At 38.9% G+C, this 23,267-nt stretch overlaps 1 pseudogene; it reads left to right on the forward strand.

The window, feature by feature from the left end:
* Positions 1 to 20,521: 20,521 nt before the first annotated feature.
* On the forward strand, positions 20,522 to 21,735 carry LOC105721631 (acylglycerol kinase, mitochondrial-like; annotated as a pseudogene).
* The last annotated feature ends 1,532 nt before the right edge of the window (positions 21,736 to 23,267 follow it).

Genomic DNA, 23,267 nt, shown 5'->3' on the forward strand with positions numbered 1-23,267 from the left:
GCTCAGGATTGCAGCTCTGAGTGAAAGTGCAGAGGGTGAGTGGATGCTGCATTTCCAGACGGATTTTTATTGCCCACAGACCAGGAGATTCCCAGGTGGAGGAGCCCCATGGGTCGCCAGGGCGGCTGTTTTGGCCAGCATGGCTGTTTTGCCTGCACCCCGGTGCAGCCGCTCCCTGTGCAGAGTAAACGGGACTGTGTTCCCACTTAGCCAGAAAAGGGAGTTGAAACAGGGAGCAAGGCCAGGAGATTCCTGGGCAAAAAAAGCGCCACGAATCTCAGAGCCACAGTTTCAGCCGGTGCAGTGGGGCGCTGCATGGGAAATCACACAGATCCCGGCACCTATTAAACAGGCGACCAGGACACCTGGGAGAGAGCCGACCATTCAACTAAAAAACAAAAGGCTCTGAGGCAGGGAGCCAGGAGATCAGGCTTGGCTGGTCCCACCCCCACAAAATCAAAAACAAAAACAAAAAAACAGCAATTGGAAATGCTCTGGGTTGAGAGTTTCACAGCAAGCACAGCTGAACCTGGGACGGTCCAGCTCTGTGGGGGAGGGGTGTCCGCCATTACTGAGGCAGCCTGCCGTTGCCAAAGCAACCCGCCATTACATAGAAAGTCCGTGATTACAGAGGCGAGCCAACAATGCGGAAGCAGCTCTAACTACACCCATATAAACAGGACTGCAGGGAAGTTCACACAGCAGCTGGGCGGAGCCCACAGCAGCTCAGCGAAGCCTCTGCAGGCTGAGAGTGACTAGGCTGCCTCCTTGTGGGCAGGGCAGTCCTGAAGAAAAAAAAAGGCAGTGGCACAGCGAAAACTCATAAAGTCCTAACTCCCTGGGACAGAACAACTGGGAAAAAAAAGGGGGGGTTTATGAGTTCTGCTGCTACAGACTTAAATTTACCAGCCCAGCAGCTCTGAATGAACAACGGGGCTCACAGCTCAGCACCTGAGCTAATATAAAGGACTGTTTCCTCAAGCAGCAACCGACCCCCATATATCCAAAGAGTCACCTCATAAAGGAGAGCTCAGACTGACATTTGGCAGGTATCCGTCTGGGACAAAGCAGAAGAAGAAACTGGTAGCAACCTTTACTGTTCGGGAGCTGCTGCAAGTGATCCCCAGGCAAGCAGGGCCTGGAGTGGACCTCAGCAGTCCTACAGCAGAGAGGCCAGACAGTTAAAAGGAAAACTAAGAAACAGAAATAACTTCATCAACAACAAACAGAACATTCACTCAGAGACCCAATCAGAAAGTCAACAACTACAAAGCCAACAGGTGGATAAATCCACAAAGATGGGAAGAAACCAGTGCAAAAAGGATGAAAACACCCGAAACCAGAACACCTCTCCTCCTACAAGGGATCACAACTCCTCACCAGCAAGGAAACAAGACTGGATGGAAAATGAGTGTGATGAAATGACAGAATCAGCCTTCAGAAAGTGGGTAATAAGATACTTTCGTGAGCTAAAAGAACATGTTCTAACCCAATGCAAAGAAACTAAGAACCTTGAAAAAAGATTTGATGAAATACTAACGAGAATGGACAACTCAGAGAGGAATATAAGTGAACTGATGGAGCTGAAAAAAACAACACGAGAACTTTGCGAAGCATGCACAAGTTTCAACAGCCGAACTGACCAAGCAGAAGAAAGGATATCAGAGGTCGAAGATCAACTCAATGAAATAAAACGAGAAGGCAAGATTAGAGAAAACAGGGTAAAAAGGAATGAACAAAGTCAACAAGAAATATGGGACTATGTGAAAAGACCTAATCTACGTTTGATAGGTGTACCTGAATGTGACGAAGAGAATGCATCCAAGCTGGAAAATACTCTTCAGGATATTATCCAGGAAAACTTCCCCAACCTAGTAAGGCAGGCCAATATTCAAGTGCAGGAAATACAGAGAACACCAAAAAGATATTCCTCAAGAAGAGCAACCCCAAGGCACATAATCGTCAGATTCACCAGGATTGAAATGAAGGAGAAAATGCTAAGGGCAGCCAGAGAGAAAGGTCGGGTTACCCACAAAGGGAAGCCCTTCAGACTCACAGCAGAAACCCTACAAGCCAGAAGAGAGTGGGGGCTGATATTCAACATCCTTAAAGAAAAGAACTTTCAACCCAGAATTTCATATCCAGCCAAACTAAGCTTCATAAGTGAAGGAAAAATAAAATTCTTTGTGAACAAGCAAGTACTCAGAGATTTCATCACCACCAGACCAGCTTTACAAGAGCTCCTGAAGGAGGCACTACACATAGAAAAGAACAACCAGTACCAGTCACTCCAAAAACATACGAAATGGTAAAGAGCATCAACACAATGAAGAATCTGCATCAACCAATGGGCAAAACAGCCAGCTAGCATCAAAATGGCAGGATCAAATTCACACATAATATTAACCCTAAACGTAAACGGACTAAATGCCCCAATCAAAAGACACAGACTGGCAAATTGGATAAAAAGCCAAAACCCATCAGTGTGCTGTATCCAGGAAACCCATCTCACATGCAAGGATACACAAAGGCTCAAAATAAAGGGATGGAGGAAGATTTACCAAGTAAACAGAGAGCAAAAAAAAGCAGGAGTTGCAATTCTCATCTCTGATAAAATAGACTTTAAAGCAACAAAGATCAAAAGAGACAAAGAAGGACATTACATAATGGTAAAAGGATCAATGCAACAAGAAGAGTTAATGATCCTAAATATATATGCACCTAATACAGGAGCACCCAGATACATAAGGCAAGTTCTTAATGACTTACAAAGAGACTTAGACTCCCACACAATAATAGTGGGAGACTTCAACACACCATTGTCAATATTAGACAGATCAACGAGACAGAAAATTAACAAGGATATCCAGGACTTGAACTCAGACCTGGAACAAGCAAACCTAATAGACATTTACAGAACTTTCCACCCCAAATCCACAGAATATACATTCTTCTCAGCACCACATCACACCTACTCTAAAATTGACCACATAATTGGAAGTAAATCACTCCTCAGCATATGCAAAAGAACGGAAACCATAACAAACAATCTCTCAGACCACAGTGCAATCAAGTTGGAACTCAGAATTCAGAAACCAACCCAGAACCGCACAGCTTCATGGAAACTGTACAACTTTCTCTTGAATGTTGACTGGATAAACAATGAAATGAAGGCAGAAATAAAGATGTTCTTCAAAACCAACGAGAACGAAGACACCACATACCAGAATCTCTGGGACACATTTAAAGCAGTCTCTAGAGGAAAATATATAGCAATAAGTGCCCACATGAGAAGAAAGGAGAGATCTAAAATTGACACCCTATCATCAAAATTGAAAGAGCTAGAGGAGCAAGATCAAAAAAACTCAAAACCTAGCAGAAGACAAGAAATAACTAAGATCAAAGCAGAATTGAAGGAGATAGAGACACGAAAAACCCTTCAAAAAATCAATAAATCCAGGAGCTGGTTTTTTGAAAAGATCAACAAAATAGACAGACCACTAGCCAGATAAATAAAAAAGAAAAGAGAGAATAACCAAATAGATGCAATAAAAAATGATAAAGGGGATATCACCACAGATTCCACAGAAATTCAAACCATCATCAGAGATTATTACAAACAACTCTATGCACACAAACTAGAAAACCCGGAAGAAATGGATAAATTCCTGGACAGTTGCCTCCTCCCAAGCCTAAACCAGGAAGAAGTCAAAACCCTGAATAGACCAATAACAAGGTCTGAAGTCGAGGCAGCAATTAAGAGCCTACCACCCAAAAAAAAGCCCAGGTCCAGATGGGTTCACAGCCGAATTCTACCAGACATACAAAGAGGAGCTGGTACCATTCCTTCTGAAACTATTCCAAATAATCCAAAAAGAGGGAATCCTTCCCAAATCATTTTATGAGACCAACATCATCCTGATACCAAAACCCGGCAGAGACTCAACAAGAAAAGAAAACTACAGGCCAATATCCATGATGAACATAGATGCCAAAATCTTCAATAAAATACTGGCAAGCCGATTACAACCGCACATCAAAAAGCTTATCCACCATGATCAAGTAGGATTCATCCTGAGGATGCAAGGCTGGTTCAATATACGCAAGTCTATAAAGGTAATTCACCACATAAACAGAACCAAAGACAAAAACCACATGATTATCTCAATTGCTGCAGAGAAGGCCTTTGACAAAATTCAACAGCTCTTTATGCTAAAAACTCTCAATAAACTAGGTATCAATGGAACGTATCTCAAAATAATAAAAGCTATTTATGACAAACCAACAGCCAATATCATACTGAATGGGCAAAAACTGGAAGCATTCCCTTTGAAATCTGGCACTAGACAAGGATGCCCTCTCTCACCACTCCTATTCAATAAAGTACTGGAAGTTCTAGCCAGAGCAATCAGGCAAGAAAAAGAAATAAAGGGTATTCAATTAGGAAAGGAGGAAGTCAAATTGTCTCTATTTGCAGACGACATGATTGTATATCTAGAAGACTCCATCATCTCAGCCCAAAATCTCCTGAAACTGATAAGCAACTTCAGCAAAGTCTCAGGATACAAAATCAATGTGCAAAAATCACAAGCATTCCTATACACCAATAACAGACTTAAAGAGATCCAAATCAAGAACGAACTGCCATTCACAATTGCTACAAAGAAAATAAAATACCTAGGAATACAACTAACAAGGAACATAAAGGACCTCTTCAAGGAGAACTACAAACCACTGCTCAACGAAATAAGAGAGGACACAAACAGATGGGGAAACATTCCATGTTCATGGTTAGGAAGAATCAATATTGTGAAAATGGCCATACTGCCCAAAGTAATTTACAGATTCAATGCTATCCCCATCAAGCTACCAATGACCTTCCTCACAGAACTGGAAAAAACTACCTTAAACTTCATATGGAACCAAAAGAGAGCCCGCATAGCCAAGTCAATTCTAAGCAAAAAGAACAAAGCGGGAGGCATCACACTACCGGATATCAAACTATACTACAAGGCTACAGTAATCAAAACAGCATGGTACTGGTACCAAAACAGAGATATAGAGCAATGGAACAGAACAGAGGCCTCAGAGGCAACACAACATATCTACAACCATCCGATCTTTGACAAACCTGATAAAAACAAGCAATGGGGAAAGGATTCCCTGTTTAATAAGTGGTGTTGGGAAAACTGGCTAGCCACATGCAGAAAGCAGAAACTGGACCACTTCCTGACACCTTACACTAAAATTAACTCCAGATGGATTAAAGACTTAAACATAAGACCTAACACCATAAAAACCCTAGAAGAAAACCTAGGCAAAACCATTCAGGACATAGGCGTTGGCAAGGACTTCATGACCAAAACACCAAAAGCATTGGCAACAAAAGCCAAAATAGACAAATGGGACCTAATCAAACTCCACAGCTTCTGCATGGCAAAAGAAACAGTCAATAGAGTGAATCGGCAACCAACAGAATGGGAAAAAATTTTTGCAGCCTACCCATCTGACAAAGGGCTGATATCTAGAATTTACAACTAAAACAGATTTACAAGAAAAAAACAAACAAGCCCATTCAAAAATGGGCGAAGGATATGAACAGATACTTTACAAAAGAAGACATACATGAGGCCAACAAGCATATGAAAAAATGCTCATCATCACTGGTTATTAGAGAAATGCAAATCAAAACTACATTGAGATACCATCTCACGCCAGTTAGAACGGCGATCATTAAAAAATCTGGAGACAACAGATGCTGGAGAGGATGTGGAGAAATAGGAACACTTTTACACTGTTGGTGGGAGTGTAAATTAATTCAACCATTGTGGAAGACAGTGTGGCGATTCCTCAAGGACCTAGAAATGGAAATTCCATTTGACCCAGCAATCCCATTATTGGGTATATATCCAAAGGATTATAAATCGTTCTACTATATGGACACATGCACACAAATGTTCATTGCAGCACAGTTTACAATAGCAAAGACCTGGAACCAACCCAAATGCCCATCGATGATAGACTGGACAGGGAAAATGTGGCACATATACACCATGGAATATTATGCAGCCGTCAAAAACGATGAGTTCGCGTCCTTTGTAGGGACATGGATGAACCTGGAGACCATCATTCTCAGCAAACTGACACAAGAACACAAAATCAAACATCGCATGTTCTCACTCATAGACAGGTGCTGAACAAGGGGAACACATGGACACAGGGAGGGGAGCACTATACACTGGGATCTGTTGGGAGGGAGTCGGGGGTACAGCAGGGGATGGGGAGTTGGGGAGAGATAGCATAGGGAGAAATGCCACATATAGGTGAAGGGGAGGAAGGCAGCAAATCACACTGCCACGTATGCACCTATGCAACAATCTTGCATGTTTTTCACATGTACCCCAAAACCTAAAATGCAATTAAAAAAAAGAATGTTATTAGTTGTAGGTATTTCATAAACACCTCTTATCAGGTGGAGATACCACCTTTCCTTTCTTAGTATTTTTAAGTTTTAATCATGAATGGGCATTGGATTTCTCTGCATCTATTGGGATAATTATGTGTTTTACTACTCTATTATCCTATTCTTATGATATATAAATTTTATATTGCTGCTGTAACAACTAACTACAAACGTGTGGCTTGAAACAGCACAAATCTATTATTTTACGGTTCTGTGTATTAGAAGTCCAACATAGGTTTCAATGGACGAATATTAAGATGTTAGCAAAGCTGGATTCCTTTCTCAAGGCTTTATGGGAGAATCTATTTCCTCGCCTTTCATGCCTTCCAGAGGCTGCCTGCATTTCCTGGTCCATGTTCTTCATCCTCCATCTTTCAAAGCCAGCAAAGGCAGGCCCAATCCATCTCATATGGCGTCATTCTGATTCCTCTCTCTTTTGTCTTTCTCTTCCATTTTAAAGGATGCTTTTGATTATATTGGGCCTTCCTGGATAATTCGGCAAAATCCCTTGGTTTTATTCTCACCTGAGTAGCAACCTTAATTATATCTGCAACCTCAATTTCATTTTGACATGTGATGTAACATATTCACAGGTTTTGGAAATTAAAATATGGATTTTGGTGGGAACCATTATTCTGCCTACCACAACATGCCATCTGACCCACTGAAAGGTAAATGTTTATCTTACATGTAAAATACATTCATCCCATCCCAAAGTCTTCAAATGTCTCATCCCATCGCACTATTAATTCAGAGTTAAAGAACATCTAAATCTTATCAGCTCAAAAGTCCCAAATCTCATCACCTTAACAATCTACATCAAGTATAGTTGAGGCTGTGGGTATAATCCATCCTGGGACACAATTCCTCTTCAATCTGTGGACCTGTAAAAAAACTGGCTGCCAAAATATTATGATGGTATGGGATAATCATCATATACATTCCTGTTCAAGAAGAGAAAAATGAAGTTAAAAAGGAGTCACTTGTCTCAAGGATTTCAAAATCAATGAAGGCAAACTTGATTTGTTTTCAAGACCTGGAAATAATTCTCTGTAGCCAGTGGTTTCACCCAGTGGGCAAGCAGTTCTGCAGGCTGGGTTCATGCTTCCACGCTCTTGAGTCATCCTTTCTTTTTCATGAAGTGCAGCACGTTTGCAGGTTGGTACTTTTGTTACCCTGTTTCTTGCATGTAGAATCTGGGGGCTCTGTCAGCTGTTTTTTTCATTTAATACCCTCTTTGTCCTATTAAGTACAAGCCAGCAGCATTTTAGCTTGTATAAAATTCTCAAAAACCTTCTGCATCTCCTATGTTTGTCATAGGGATTTACTCTATTAAACAAATATCTCTATTTGTTTAGGACAAATTAGAAAAAATGTTCTAAGGAGCCTCTGCCACACTCCTCCTCTTTCCTGGGCATGTAGCCTGGGATTAGCAATCAGTGGTCAGATCCTCTGACCCCTCCTCTCGGTGGTCCCCTTTTCTAGTCCTGCCTTGTCAGTCTTCTAGCTTCAATCAACTCCTGGTGTTGTCTCTAAAATCAAAAAATTGTTAATTGCTCTTTTGATTTCTCCCTTTGATCCATAGAAGTGTTTTATTAATTGTCAAGTATTTGGGCTTTTCCCAGGTTACTTTGTGATGTGGATCGCTAAATTAATTATATTGTGCTAATATAACATATTTAAATAATTACAATCTTTCCAATTTTATTGAGACTTGTTTTATTGAGACTTAATTTTTCCCTTTGATTCACCGAAGTGTTTTATCTACTTTTCAAATATATGGGCTTTTCCCGGGTTCCTTTCTGATGTGGATCTCTAAATTAATTATTTTGCACTCATAGAACATATTTAAATAATTGCAATCTTTTCCACCTTACTGAGACTTTTTTTCTGACTCAGTGCATGCTATATTCTAGAATATGTTCTATATGAACTTAAAGGAATGTGTATTCTATAGTCATTGGGTGGAACATTCCAAAAATGGCAATTAGGGCAAGTTGGTTAAGGTCAAGGCGGGCGGATCACAAGGTCCAGAAATAGAGAGCATCCTGGCCAACATGGTGAAACCCCATCTCTACTAAAAAAGTACAAAAATTAGCTGGGTGTGGTGGCACTCACCTGTAGTCCCAGCTACTCGGGAGGATGAGGGAGGAGAATTGCTTGAACCCGGGAGGCGGAGGTTGCAGTGATCGCGCCACTGCATTCCAGCCTGATGCCTGGCGACAAAGCAAGACTCTGTCTCAAAAAAAAAAACACAAAAAACAGTGATGTACACATCTGTGTATCTTTGCTTGCTTTCTATAAGTTATGGGCAGTGGGATATTGAAATACCTAACTATCATTGCTGTTTGCCTATTCCTCCTTTTAATTCTGTCATGTTTTGCCTCATATATTTTGAGGTCCTGTTGCTAAGTGCATATATGTTTATGCTCATAACATCTTCCAAATGGATCTACCTTTTAATCATATTAATGGTCTCTCTTTGTTTCTAGTAACATTTCTTGTCTTAAAGTCTTTTCATGACATTAATAAAGCCAATTTCATTTTTATAGTTTCTATTTTTGTGGGATAATTTTTTTCCATCATTTTACAAACTTTCAACCTATGTATTTATTTGTCTCTAAGTTGTGTCTCTTCTAGACAGGATATAATTGGAGCTTGCTTTTGTTTATCTTGGCTGATAATCTCTGACTTTTGAAAGGGATATTTATTTCATGCACATTTAATAAACATTGATATGGTTGGACTTATGTCTGCAATTTTGTCATATGTTTTTCATCTGTTTCATTTTATTTATGCATATGTTGCCCTTCATTTGCCTTTTCTAGGTGAAATAAATATTTTAGTGTATAATTTTATCTATTGCTTTATCATATTATTTTCAATTATTTTCTTTTAATGCTCTTGAATTTACAATGTACATCTTAGCTTATTACAGTTGACTTCAGAATAATGCTAACTTAATTTTAGTAAAGTATAAAATTTTACTCAAATATGTCTCTTTTTCTTCCTCCTACCTTTTGCTACTACTGTTATATAGTATATCAATATATGTTATAAACCCAATGATATAGTGTTGCATTTATTAGTTTATACAATTGCATGTCTTTTTAAAAAGTTGAGAGGAAATCAGAAGTAATATATTTATAGAAACTTTGGCATTTACCTACAGGTATACCATTTCCACAACTCTTTATTTTTCTCTGGAAATTCAAGTTCTCATCTGCTGTCATTTTCTTTCAGCCTAAAGATTTCCTTTAGAATTTCCTTTTAGGTAGGCTAGTGACCAACAAATTCTCCCAGTCTTTGTTTGAGAGTGCCCTTGCTCTACCTTCATTTTCTAAGGATAGTTTTCTTGGATGTAGAATAGTTGGTTAAGAGTCTCTCTCTCTCTCTCTCCTCTATTCACTCATTTTGAATATGTCATCTCATTACCTCCTGGTCTATATCATTTCTGATATGAAGTCAACCATTAATCATATTGCTCTTATGCACCTGATGTTTTTCTTGCTGCTTTTATTTCAGAATTTTATATTTTTGTGGTTTTTGATAGTTTGCTCAGGATATTTTTAGGTGTGGATTTCTGTGTTTATTCTGCTGGTGGTTGGAGGTGTCACTGAGTTTCTTGGATGTATAGATTAATTTTTAAATCAAATTTGGGAAAATTTTAGCCATTATTTCTTAAAATATATTTCATGTTCCTTTATCCTCTCCTCTAGGACTTCCATTACATATATGTTAGTAGATTTTATGGTTTTTCACAAGCCTCTAAGGCTCCGTTCATTTTTCTTTATTATTTTTTATTTCTGTTTTTCAGATTGCATCTTCTCTATTGTTCTGTCTTCTGATTCGTTCTTCTGCCAGCTCAAATCTACTATTGAACCTCTAAAGTAAACTTTTCATTGGATATTTTGGATAATATAATCTAGCACTTCTGAATTCTGAGCAGCCCCAGGTTATTGTTGTTCTGTTCTGTTTTGTTTGTTTTGTTTCTTTGTTGACTGGGTTAAATCTTTACAATCTGTCGCCTCAGTGATGTGCAGCCACTGCTGTCTTTATTTAGTTTTCCCCCCTTGTTTTTATTTTAAAATCTGGATTTTTAAGGATGATCACTGGACCTTCATAGCTTCTGATAGGCCAAATATTAGTCAGTAGTTGTGTTCAAACATCTTATGCCAGAAAGATTTTCTCTCTTTGCTGATGGATCTGTATGTGTGCTGGGAAAACATTTAAACTTCAGACTGTTTTGAAGTCTTCCAAAGTTTTTGCTTTTTGCCAGGCTTTTTCATGACTCCTCTGGGAATGTTTGCTGTCTCCATCAACCAGGTATGTGTGGGTGGCTTAAGTCTAATCCAATCTCTGCTGCACATGTGCACATCTTCTTATTAAGCCAAGATATGTGAAAAACATATCAGCACCCTATGTTTGTCACCTCCCCAAACACCTTGTTACATTCCTAGCTAGTCCACTGGTCTCCTGCTTGCCCAAAATAGGCACACAACCTCAGGCTAATGGAGCCGTTAGCTCTTCCCGTTCACTTGTCACCTAGTTTGCCACTTTCACTCTGAATGCTGCCAATCAAGCGAGCCCCTCCCACTGAGGCATCCAAACTGCTGGTTTGCATAGCCTTCCTCACCTTGGTTTCATTACACCACATACAGAGCTGGGAGATGGTGTCTAGAACTATCCCCAGGCAAAAATACCAGAAACACGCGGCTCTTGTGCAAAGTTCCGTAGTTTTCACAAATAAATACTTCTCAGGGGTTTTTTTGTACCTTTGTTTGAATTCCAGAATGTTGAAATGGTTGTTTTTCACTATCTTGTATAGCTTTATAGTTGCTTTTTGAGGAGAGAATTTCTCAACCTCCTGTCAGGCCAGAACTCCTGTCCTATAATAAATGTTTTATAAGGACTTTCATCTTTTGGCTTTGCTAAACTCAATTATTATTTTTCACACTTTTTAAAAATATTCCTTAGCATTTTTATGCATACAATCGTGCCATTGGCAAATTGGGTAATTTTACTTACTCCTTTCCAATCTGGGTGCTTTCATTTTCTTCTTGCCTTACTGCACGAGCTGGGACCTCCTATATAAATTGCATAGGAGGGGTGAGATCAAACAACCTGTCTTTTTTTCTGATCTCACAGAGAAATAATGTCTTTTACCATTAATTATTATGTTTTCTTTACATTTTGTACAGACCAGCAATGTTTTGAGCAACACACATAATCCTTGGATAAGTAAGAAAAGATGATGAATTGTAAGAAGATAGTAAACTGTGGCAAAAAGGCAAAATCTTCTATTATCTAGCTAAATGACCTTGAGCAAGTCTCTCCCCCTCAGTTTCTTCATCTCTAAAACGCAGAAGGTTGAACTGACCACAGGTGATCAGTGGTTTTCAAACTTTAAAAAAATAAATGCCTTTCTTAAAAGTATTTTCCATGAATTTCTAATATTTAAAAAGAATAAAATAAATCTAATCTGGTCCAGTAGAAGTAGGGGTGGTAGTACTGGATCCCGAGTTACTCATGCTCTCTGTCTGTCCCTTTATAACGGGAGGTACTGCCACAGAAGCCGTAGGGTCCTGTGAATGAAATGGAGCTTGAAGGAGACACATAACATTATTAACATGACTTGTAGAGGTGTAAGGGGCATAGGAGGCATTCATAATAAAACAGCAGATAATACATAATATATATATATATAATGGTTACCATTATATAAATATAATATTACACACATACATATGTATGATGGTTACCAATAGTTACATGCATACAACGGTATACATATAATAAATATACATATATAGTCATGTGTCTGTCAGTTAACAAGGGGGATACATTCTGAGAAATGTGAAGTTAGGCAATTTTGACATTGTGCAAATATCATAGAATATACTTACACAAACCTAGATGATATAACCTACTACACAGGCAGGCTATACAGTATAGCTTATTTTTCCTAGGTGACAAACCTTTACAGCATATTACTGTACTGAATACTGTAGGTAACTGTAACACAATGGTAAATATCTGTACATCTAAACATATCAAAACATAGGCGCCATAAAAATACCATATTATAATCTTATGGGACCATTGTTGTATATGTGGTCTGTCATTGACTGAGACATCATTATGCAGTGCATGACTGTGTACAATGGTTTTATATATATATGTTAAATATAAGCATTTAACAAAATTTAGTACATTATTTATATATATATATATGTTATATATATGTTACCACAATGTTAACAGTGGTTATCTCAGGTGGTGTAATTAATTTCAGGTGACCTTAATTTCTTCTTTGTGTTTTGGGGTTATGAAACTTTTTAAAAATTGACTTTATTTTATTTTTCTTTTTTTGAGACAGGGTCTTGCTGTGTCACCTACGCTGGGGTGCAGTAGTGCAATCACAGCTCACTGCAACCTTGACCTCCCCGGCTCAAGGGATCCTTATCACCTCAGCCTACCAAGTAGCTAGGATCACATGCATGTGCCACCACACATAGCTAAAAGTTTTTTCATTCTTTGTAGAGATGGGATCTCACTATGTTTCCCAGACTGTCTCAAACTCCTGGGCTTAAGCGATCCTCCTGCTACAGTCTTCCAAAGTACTGGGATTATAGGTGTGAGCCACTGCATCTGGCCTATTTTCCACATGATCAGTAAAAAAGTTATTTTCATGGGGGTACAGGAAATGAAAAAACAATACACATAAGAAAGTCCCTTTAAGCTCTGACATTATATTAAATTCACTGTTAAATAATAAGGTTGACTAACATCCAAGAGTGTTGGCAGTTTAATAAGGGACCCTATAAATGAACAGACTAACCCTGAAAGGAGTAAGACACTAATGAAGAGATGCCAGGAACTGGGGCCACAATTTCTATCAAGATTTTTAACTTACATCTTTCAAGTTACACCACAGACCACTCTTTGAATCTTAGGTAAAACCAGTTGTGTGGTGCTTTTTAGTTTTTGTTTACTTTATTTATTTTTAAAGGATAATGGTAAAATCTATGTAGACTCCCTCTTCTATTTCTACCCAGCTCACAAACCCTGGAATCCATTTCCCAATGTCTGTGTGCCGCTATTCTGGCCTCCTGCCCATCTCTCCCGCTCCACTTCCCTGTATGTGGAGAGACTAAGTGAAGACAGACTGGCCAGGCTAATTTTTCCAAGGGTTAGCTCAACTTTGGATTTTTACTTTAAAGTAGAATATAAAAATTCCTTTTAGGACAGTTTCCTGTTTTGGATCACAGTCCATTTAGTAAAAATTTGGCCAGTAAATCTGAAGGATTAAAGTCTAGGTGGAAAAAGAGAGAAGAAAGAGATAATCCATTCTTCATTTACTTATTTACTATTTTAAACCTTTACAAAAATACGATTTATACATGTGCATTTTCTTAATATTCACCTATTCAGCAAACATTTGTTGAGTGTCTACTGTGTGCCAGGCACTGAAATGTATGATTTCACCAATGTACCTCTTTTGTTTCTCACAACAACCCCAGTAAGTAGAATTGTCGTCCAGATGTGATGGATTCTGCCTGTACTCCAAGCACTTTGGGAGGTCAAGGCAGGAGGATCACTTGCGCTTAGGAATTTGAGGTTGCAGTGAGCTATGATTTTGCCACTGAGCTCCAGTGTGGGTGACAGATGTGACTGAGCAAGCCAATCTCAAAAAAAAAAAAAAAAAAGAATTGTCACCTTACTTTATAGGTCAAGAACTGAAGCACAGGGAGCTGAAGTGACCTGCCCCAGGTCACAATGCTGGTTAGATTCCAAATAGACTCTTTGGTCACCAGAGCTACTGCTTTTTCTACCAGCCTTTCAGTTGCCTCTCCAGTTGAAGTTGTGGAGACTGTAATGTAAGCAGTCAAAACATGAGCAAAGGTATGCACCTTTGTCCATCAGTTGACAACATTTCATAAGTCTAATTTTACCAGCCTGTTTATTTAGTAATATAGACTAAGTTGGCTCAATATAGACAAATGGTGGTGTTTGGGCTTTTTGCCTAATCAAGTTTAAATGTGCTTTTTTAAAGGTTTCCTTCAAAAGCCACTGTTTTACTTAATGTGGAAGTACTGGGAGCTTTAGTCAAGAGGGAAAAAAGGATGCTCATTCTTGCCACTATTATGTAACATTGCATTGAAGGTATTAGCCACTCCCACTAGACAATAGAAAAAAAAAATATTATTATTAGAATTGGAAAGGAAGCAATAAAAACATTTTACTCACATATAATAGAATTGTCTTCTACCTGAAAACCAAAGAATCAAGTAAAGAACTACTGCAAACATTTAACAAAATTTAGTACGGTTAGTAAAATATAAAATTAATGTCTAAAAATAAATTCCCTTCACATATGCAAACAACTGTCAATTAGACGATATAATGGCAGGGAAGATCTCACTTTAAAAAGCGACCAAAAAGATTACATACATAGGAGTGAATATATAAGAAATTTACAAACCTTTATGAGGAATAATTTCAAACACTTTGATATTCATCATCACCTAAACACACTGATCAATCTTAGAATCACAAAAAATGAAACAACCAGACATATGCCTTCTGATTCAATATGAAGTACCCAGCATCAACCATGACATATCTTTAACAAATAAGAGAATCTTATCAAGAAATATGAGGAATAGAAGAACAAATTAAATGACACAATGAAGCAAGCAGACAAATCTAGAACACGAAACATTCCAGAGGACAATTGACCCAGTTTCTTCAATTGATTTACTTAGGACATAAAAAAGGGGGGAAGGGATATTGCTATAGATTCAAAAAGAATCAATGGATGTAACAAGCAAATGTAATGTGTGGACCTTGTTTGGATCCTGATTCAAACTAATTAACAGTTAAGAAAAATAAAAATATATAAAAAAATTTTGAGACACTTGGGAAACTTTGAGTATGTATTACAGTTGACTCCTGAGCAATGCAAGGGTTGGGGTGCCGACCCTCACGCAGTTGCAAACTAGCATATAACATTGACTCCTCCAAAACTTAACTACTAATAGCCTACTGTTGACTGGAAGCTTTAGCAATAACATAAATAGTCGATTAACACATATTTTGTACGTTATATGTATTATATTCTTACAATTAAGTAAGCTGGAGAAAAATGTTATAAGAAAATCATAAGAAAGAAAGTATATTTACTATTCATTAAGTGAAAGTGGATCATCATAAAGGTCTTTATCCTCATTGTCTTCAGGTTGAATAGGCTGAGAAGGAGGGAGAGACAGTCTTGCTGTCTCAGGGGTGGCAGAGACAGAAGACAATCGTGTAAGTGGACTCATGCAGTTCAAACCCATGTTGTTTAAGGGTCAACTGTATATTATAATAAGAGAGTGCTTAATAATTTTGTTATATGGGATAATGGCTTTGGAGTTATACAAGAAAATTTCCACATTTTAATGAAACACATACTAAAGATATTTAGGGAGTGAAATGAAATAATGCTTGGAAGTTGCTTTAAAGTCATTTGTGGGAGGTAGAGAGAGAGGAAAAGATAGAGAATGAAATAGAAAAATCTTAATATTATTTGTATTAGCTTGCTAGGGGTGTGTATTAGTTCATTTTGTGTTGCTATAAAAGAATACTTCTGACTGGGCAATTTATAAAGAAAAGAGATACACTTAGCTCATGTTCTGCAGGCTGAGAAGTTCAAGGGCACGACTCTGGCTTCTGCCAAGATCTTTCATGTATGTTGCAATGTGGCAGAGAAGGTCAAAGGGGCAGTGGGCACATACAAAGAGAAGGGAAATCCTGAAGGGCATCCTGGCTTTATAACAACCCGCTCTCTCAGGAAATAACCCATTCCCACAAGAACTAATCCAGTATCATGACAACAAGCACTCATTACCCCGAATTCAGCACCAACCCATTCATGAGGGATCTGCTCCCCAAACCCAAACACAACCCAGTAGGCCCCACCTCTCAATATTGCTAGGCTGGGGATCAAATTTCAACATTAGTTTGCGTGGGGACAAACAAACCATATCTAAATTATAGCCAGGTGCTGTAACAAAGTATCACAGACTGGATGGCTTAAACAACAGAAATCTATTTCTCACAGTTCTGGAGGCTGGAAGTCTGAGATCAAGATGTCAGCAAGTTTAGTTTCTCTTGAAGACTCTCTCTTTGGTTTATGGAAGGCAACCTTCTTGCTGAGTCCTCAGTGGTCTTTCCTCTGTGCACAGGTTTCTCTGTCCTAATAGCCTCTTCTTATAAGAAGACAGCCAGATTAGATTAAAGCCCATTCTAATTGCCTCATTTTAACATAATTGCCTTTTTAAAAAGTCTGTCTCAGGCCGGGCGCGGTGACTCAAGCCTGTAATCCCAGCACTTTGGGAGGCCGAGGCGGATGGATCACGAGGTCAAGAGATCGAGACCATCCTGGTCAACATGGTGAAACCCCGTCTCTACTAATACAAAAAATTAGCTGGGCGTGGTGGTGTGTGCCTGTATTCCCAGCTACTCAGGAGGCTGAGGCAGGAGAATTGCCTGAACCCAGGAGGCAGAGGTTGCGGTGAGCCGAGATCGCGCCATTGCACTCCAGCCTGGGTAACAAGTGTGAAACTCCGTCTCAAAAAAAAAAAAAAAAAAAAAAAGTCTATCTCCAAATACAGTCATATTTTGATGTACTGGGTGTTAGGGCTTTGACATAAAAATTTTGAATAATGAGTGTATGTGAGTTTATTGTACTATCTATACCCTTTGATTTTGTGTATGCATAAAAATGTGCATTAAATACAGCAACATTTCAGAGGAGGACATAAAAGTGCACCTCAATAGATAAACATACACAGCATGTCACATAAATAGGCCCCATCAGGGAGATATCAGTTATCCCTAAGCAAATTTATAATTTTAACATATCTCAATAAATATGCCAACATTTGTTTCCTGGAACTGAATAAGCATATGTAGAAAAATAAATAAACAAGAATAGTCAGGAAAATTCTGTAAAAAAAAAGAGTAACAGGATGTGGCGCAGTCTTACTGGATATTAAAACATACTCTAGAGCCTCAAAAATTAAAACAATGTGATATTTGTGCATAACTGGAAGAGAATAAAAATCCCAAAATAGACCTAAATGCATAAGACAGTTTAATATATGATAAAAGCAACTATTCAAATCAATGGAGGTAGAAATAAACTTTCTGATCAATATTAGGACTAGTGGGAAACCATTTCAAAAAAGATTAAATGGAATCTATACCTCACACCACACATCAGTATAAAATCCAAATAGATAAAAGATTTAAATTAAAAAAGAAGCACTAAAAAAAACCTTGAAGTGAATGCCTTCCTAATTGTGACTCAAAATCCAGAGGCCATTTTAGAAAATGATTGACAAATTGTGCTACACAAAGAAGAAAAACTCATGGCAAACACACACACACACACACACACACACACACACACACACACCATAAGACCATAAGCAATGTCAAAAGACAAAGGACAAATAGGGAAAATATTTGTAACTCATATCACAGCCAAAGGACTATACTAATTTCCCTAATTTTTAAAGAGTTTATAGAAATCTGTGAGAAAAGACAATAAACCAATATCTTTGAAGGGAGATCTAAAAAGAAATAATTGATAGCATGAACAGACAACCTACAAAATGGGAGAAAATATTTGTCAACTATGCATCCAACAGGGGATTCATATTTAGAATTTACAAGGAACTCAAACAATTTCACACACACAAAATAAAACATTAAAAAGTGAGGAAAGGACATGAATAGACATTTTCCAAAAGAAAACATATAAATGGCCAACTAGCATATGAAAAAATGCTCAACATCACTAATCATCAGAGAAATGCATGTTAAAACCACAGTGAGATATCATCTCATAGTAATCAGAATAGCTATCATTAAAAAGTCAAAAAACACAGTTGTCAGTGAGGATGCAGAGAAAAGGGAGTGCTTGTCCACTGTTGGAGGGAAGGTAAACTAGTACAACCACTATGGAAAACAGTTTGAACATTTTTCAAAAAACTAAAAATAGAACTACCCTTCAATCCAGCAATCCGACTACTGAGTATCTATCCCAAGGAAATGAAATCATTATATTTTAAAAAGATACCTGCACTCACCTGTTTATGGCAGCACTATTCACAATAGCAAAGATATGGAATCAACCTAAATGTTCATCAACAGATGATTGGATAAAGAAAATGTGGTATGTATACACAGTGGAGTACTATTCAGCCACAAAATAGAATGAAATGTGTCTCTTGCAGCAACATGGATGGAAATGGAAGCCACTATCTTAAGTGAAACAACCCAGAAACAGAAAGTCAAATGCCAAATGTTCTCACTTATAAGCTAAATAATGTGTGCATACAGACACAGAGGGTGGAATGATAGACACTGGAGAGTCAGAAAGGTGAGAAGATGGGAAGGGGGTGGATAGTGACAAATCACTTAACCACTACAATTAATTACTTAACCGGTACATTAGTTGGGTGATGGACACAATAAAAGCATAGACTTCTCCAGTATTCAATATATATCCAGATAACAAAATTGCACTTTTAGTCCTTAAACTTTATACAAATGTTTTAAATAAGAAAAATAAAATGGGGATGTTGAAGTATATGAACACATCTTTCACAGAAAAAGAAATCCACAAAAAAGAAATTAATAGAAATATAATAGCGCTGGGGCGAGGTGTGGTGGCTCATGCCTGTAATCTCAGAACTTTGGGAGGCCGAGGAGGGTGGATCACCTGAGGTCAGGTGTTCCAGACCAGCCTGGCTAAAATGGTGAAACCCTGTCTCTACTAAAAATACAAAAAAATTAGCCGGGCGCTGTGGCATACACCTGTATTCCCAGCTACTCAGGAGGTGGAGGCGGAGGCAGGAGAGTCACTTGAACCCAGGAGGTGGAGGTTGCAGTGAGCCAAGATCATGCCCTTGCACTCCAGTCTGGGAGACAGAGCAAGACTCCGTCTCAACAGAAAAAAAAAATGTAATGGCCCTTAAACATATGAAAAGACACTTGACTTCTCTCATAATATGAAAAGTTCAAATTTAAAACTACACCAGGATTTTTTTCCCACCTATCAGTTTGGCAAACATCCGGAAGTTTGATACTACACTCCATTGTCAAGCCTGCAGAGAAAAGAGCCACTCTCATACATTACTAATGGAACTGCAAATTGGTACAACCCTTATTAGTTTGGTAGGGGCTGCCACAACAAAATATCACAGACCAAGTGGCTTAAACAACAGAAAGTTATTTTCTCACCATTCTGCTGGCTAGAAGTCTGAGATCAAGGTGTTGGCAGGACTGGTTTCTTCTGATGCCTTTCTCCGTGGCTTATAGATGGACATCTCTTCTATGTGTCTTCACGTAGTCTTCCCTGTTTATGTGTCTGTGTCCTAATCTCTTTTTATAAGGACAACAGTCAAATTGGATTACGACCTACCCTAATGACCTTATTTCAGCTTAATTACTTCTTTAAAGACCCTATCTCCAAATGCAGTCATATTCTGAGTTACTAGGGCTTAGGACTTCAACATAAGAATTTTATGGGTCACAATTCAACCCATAATAACCCTTATAGAAGGAAAGCTAGACATAGCTATCATGACTACCAATTCATTATCCTTGCCCAGCAACTGTACTTCTGGAAATCTATCCTACAGATATACCTGCACACATATAAATTGACATATGTATGAAGATATTCATTTCAGTCTTGTTGAAGCTGAAATATTATTTCAGACTGGTTGAGTGAACTTTGGTTCATCTATACAGTACAAAATTATGCATCTGTGAAAAGAAATGAGGAAGTTCTCCATGCACAGGTAAAGGGGGATCTCCATGATATGTGAGGAAAAAGAATGCACAAAACAGTGTAATAATAGTGTGCTACCTACATAGGATATAAACATTTGTATTTGCTTCTATAAAATTTGCATAAGAAAACACTGAAGGCTGAACAACTACAGCAAAACGCGAATAAAGTTGGTTACCAGCGGGATCAGCTGTGCAAATCTCTAGAAGATGACGGTGTTCTTCAAAACACTGCGAAGTCATTGGAAGAAAACTATACCTGGGCTCTGCCTGCTGACCTGGGGAGGCCATTGGCTCTATGGAAAACACTGTGATAACCTACTAAGGAGAGCAGCTGGTCAAGAAGCTCAGTTGTTTGTCAATCAACACATTCCTCCCAATGCACAAGTGAAGAAGGCAATGTTTTTCTCAATCCCGCAGCTTGCAAAGGCAAAGCCAGGACTCTATTTGAAAAAAAAATGCTGCCCTGATTTTATATTTAACTGGCATGGATGTGACTATTGTTAAGAAAGATTGTGACGGACAAGCCAAGAAACTCCTGGAACTCTTTGGAAAACACAGATGTGATCATTGTTGAAGGAGGAGATGGGACACTGCAGGAGGTTGTTACTGGAGTTCCTGGATGAACAGATGAGGCTACCTTCAGTAAGATTCCCATCGGATTTATCCCACTGGAAGAGACCAGTAGTTTGAGTCATACTCTCTTTGCCAAAAGTGGAAACAAAGTCTAACGTATTACTGATGCTACACTTGCCATTGTGAAAAGACAGTTCCACTTGATGTCTTGCAGATCAAGGGTGAAAAGGAACAGCCTGTGTTTGCAACGATCAGCTTTCAATGGGAATCCTTCAGAGATGCTGGCATCAAAGCTAGCAAATATTCGTATTTTGGGCCTCTAGAAATCAAAGTAGCCCACTTTTTCAGCAGTCTTATGGAGTGGCCTCAGACTCATTTAGTGGGACCTACAGAGAGATCTCCCAGTGAAACAGAGGAGACCCCTGTCCAAAGACCTTCTTTATAGAGGAGAATATTACAAATGCTTGCATCCTACTGGGCACAACCACAGGATGCCCTTTCCCAAGAGATTAGCCCAGAGGTCTGGAAAGATGGGCAGCTGTCCATTGTTGAACTGTTCATCACAACATGGAACAATCAGCTTGACCCGACAAGCAAAGATGATTTTGTGAATATCTGCATTGAACCTGACACCATCAGTGGAACCCCAAACTGCACGCCGAGGGCACAGAGTGTCTCCAAGCCAGCCACTGCACTTTGCTTGTCCAGGAGGGAGCAGGGGCTCTTTTAGCGTTGACAGTGAGAAGTATGAAGCAATGCCTATGGAGGTGAAACTGCTCCCTAGGAAGTTGCAGTTCTTCTGTGATCCTAGGAAAAGAGAGCAGATACTGGCAAGCCCCACCCAGTGAGCAGGCAGAAGGCAAGTGCTCTGAGACCACAATTTAGGCCACTGGTGGGACCAAAACAGAACAGGTGCCTCAACCATCCCAACAGTGTTGACAGAGGGTCCCAAGGGCATTTTCATGGCAAGCATGTCTCTGCCCCGCTCCAGTAGTGCTTCCCAAAGTGTGCTCTGTCACCTGCTCTGCAATCAGCTTCCGTTAGCGCATGTTTTATTTTGGTGTGACGGTCGACCCTCCTAAACACGAGCTTTCCTCAGGCTGGTTCAAGACGGAAAAGGACTTTCTTCTGTTTTCTCCAAAAGTGCAGCCACAGTGGAGAGCCCACAGTGGGCTCAGCCTGCCTAAGCCCTTCCATTTCCGTTCTGTTCTTTGACAATACTAGGAATTCTGGGGAAAGTGCCTTCCTTCCCCGGTGACCTTTTCCTATTTCTAGGCTCCTCCACGGGTGCTGCTATTTTGTGAGCTCTGGCTCCGGGTTAGCTTTTATTTCAGTTCTATCCTCAGTCCAGAAATGTATGTGGGTTTTTTTTCCCTCTTCAGCCATGGCTACAACGCTGTAAAATGCTAGTTTTTATTTTTTTAAGTTGTGCTTCCTAAATGGATTGCATGAGAGTCAACTGGGGTGCATGTTGAAAATTGATTTATTTGGGGTCCACCCCAAAGCGTATAACCCAATTTGCAGACAGGGCCCAGGAATCTGCATTTTTAAAATGTTGGCCACCCTTCCCAGCTGATTCTGTAAGTTGTCCCTCAACTGTACTTGGAGAAATAGTGTTTTTAAGCAGTAGTCCACAAAGTATTCTGCTTATGCGCTCCCTACAAGTATTTTGAAAAGTCATGTATCCCCTCACCCATCTAAGTTGACATCTAAAATTTTTCTTGAGAAGTTAAATGGTTGCCAAAGTATGTATTTGCTGGTGTCGTGTAAATATTGGTATTTTAAAATAAAAACTGTTACATCACTATGTTAAACATATTCAGCACAATTTAAATATCATAACAATTTGATACCCTTCATTCATTTATAAAAATAAATGAGCTAGTTCTTTAGTAGTTGAACATTTTAAATTGGCTTTTCTCCTTCTGTATTTTCATACCACTTTCAGCCAAGAATCCTATCATAATATAATCTAATGTAATCTATTGTGCCTGACATCTTTTAATCATTCACCCCATTACCTTCTTGTCAACAAAAAATATACATGGAAATAAGTGTTTTAGTTCTTGCTTTAAGTGTTTTCTCAGTCCAGAGCAAATGATATCCTAGTTATTGCTATATAATGAAAATGATATTAATGTAATTCTTTGATGATTAAAAATTGTTTTATTGGCCGGGCGCGGTGGCTCAAGCCTGTAATCCCAGCACTTTGGGAGGCCGAGGCGGGTGGATCACGAGGTCAAGAGATCGAGGCCATCCTGGTCAACATGGTGAAACCCCGTCTCTACTAATACAAAAAACTAGCTGGGCATGGTGGCGCGTGCCTGTAATCCCAGCTACTCAGGAGGCTGAGGCAGGAGAATTGCCTGAACCCAGGAGG

This window comes from Aotus nancymaae, unplaced genomic scaffold, assembly GCF_030222135.1.
Source record: "Aotus nancymaae isolate 86718 unplaced genomic scaffold, 86718_ANA_hifiasm-v0.15.2.pri h1tg000004l, whole genome shotgun sequence".
In the NCBI taxonomy this organism is placed as follows: domain Eukaryota; kingdom Metazoa; phylum Chordata; class Mammalia; order Primates; family Aotidae; genus Aotus; species Aotus nancymaae.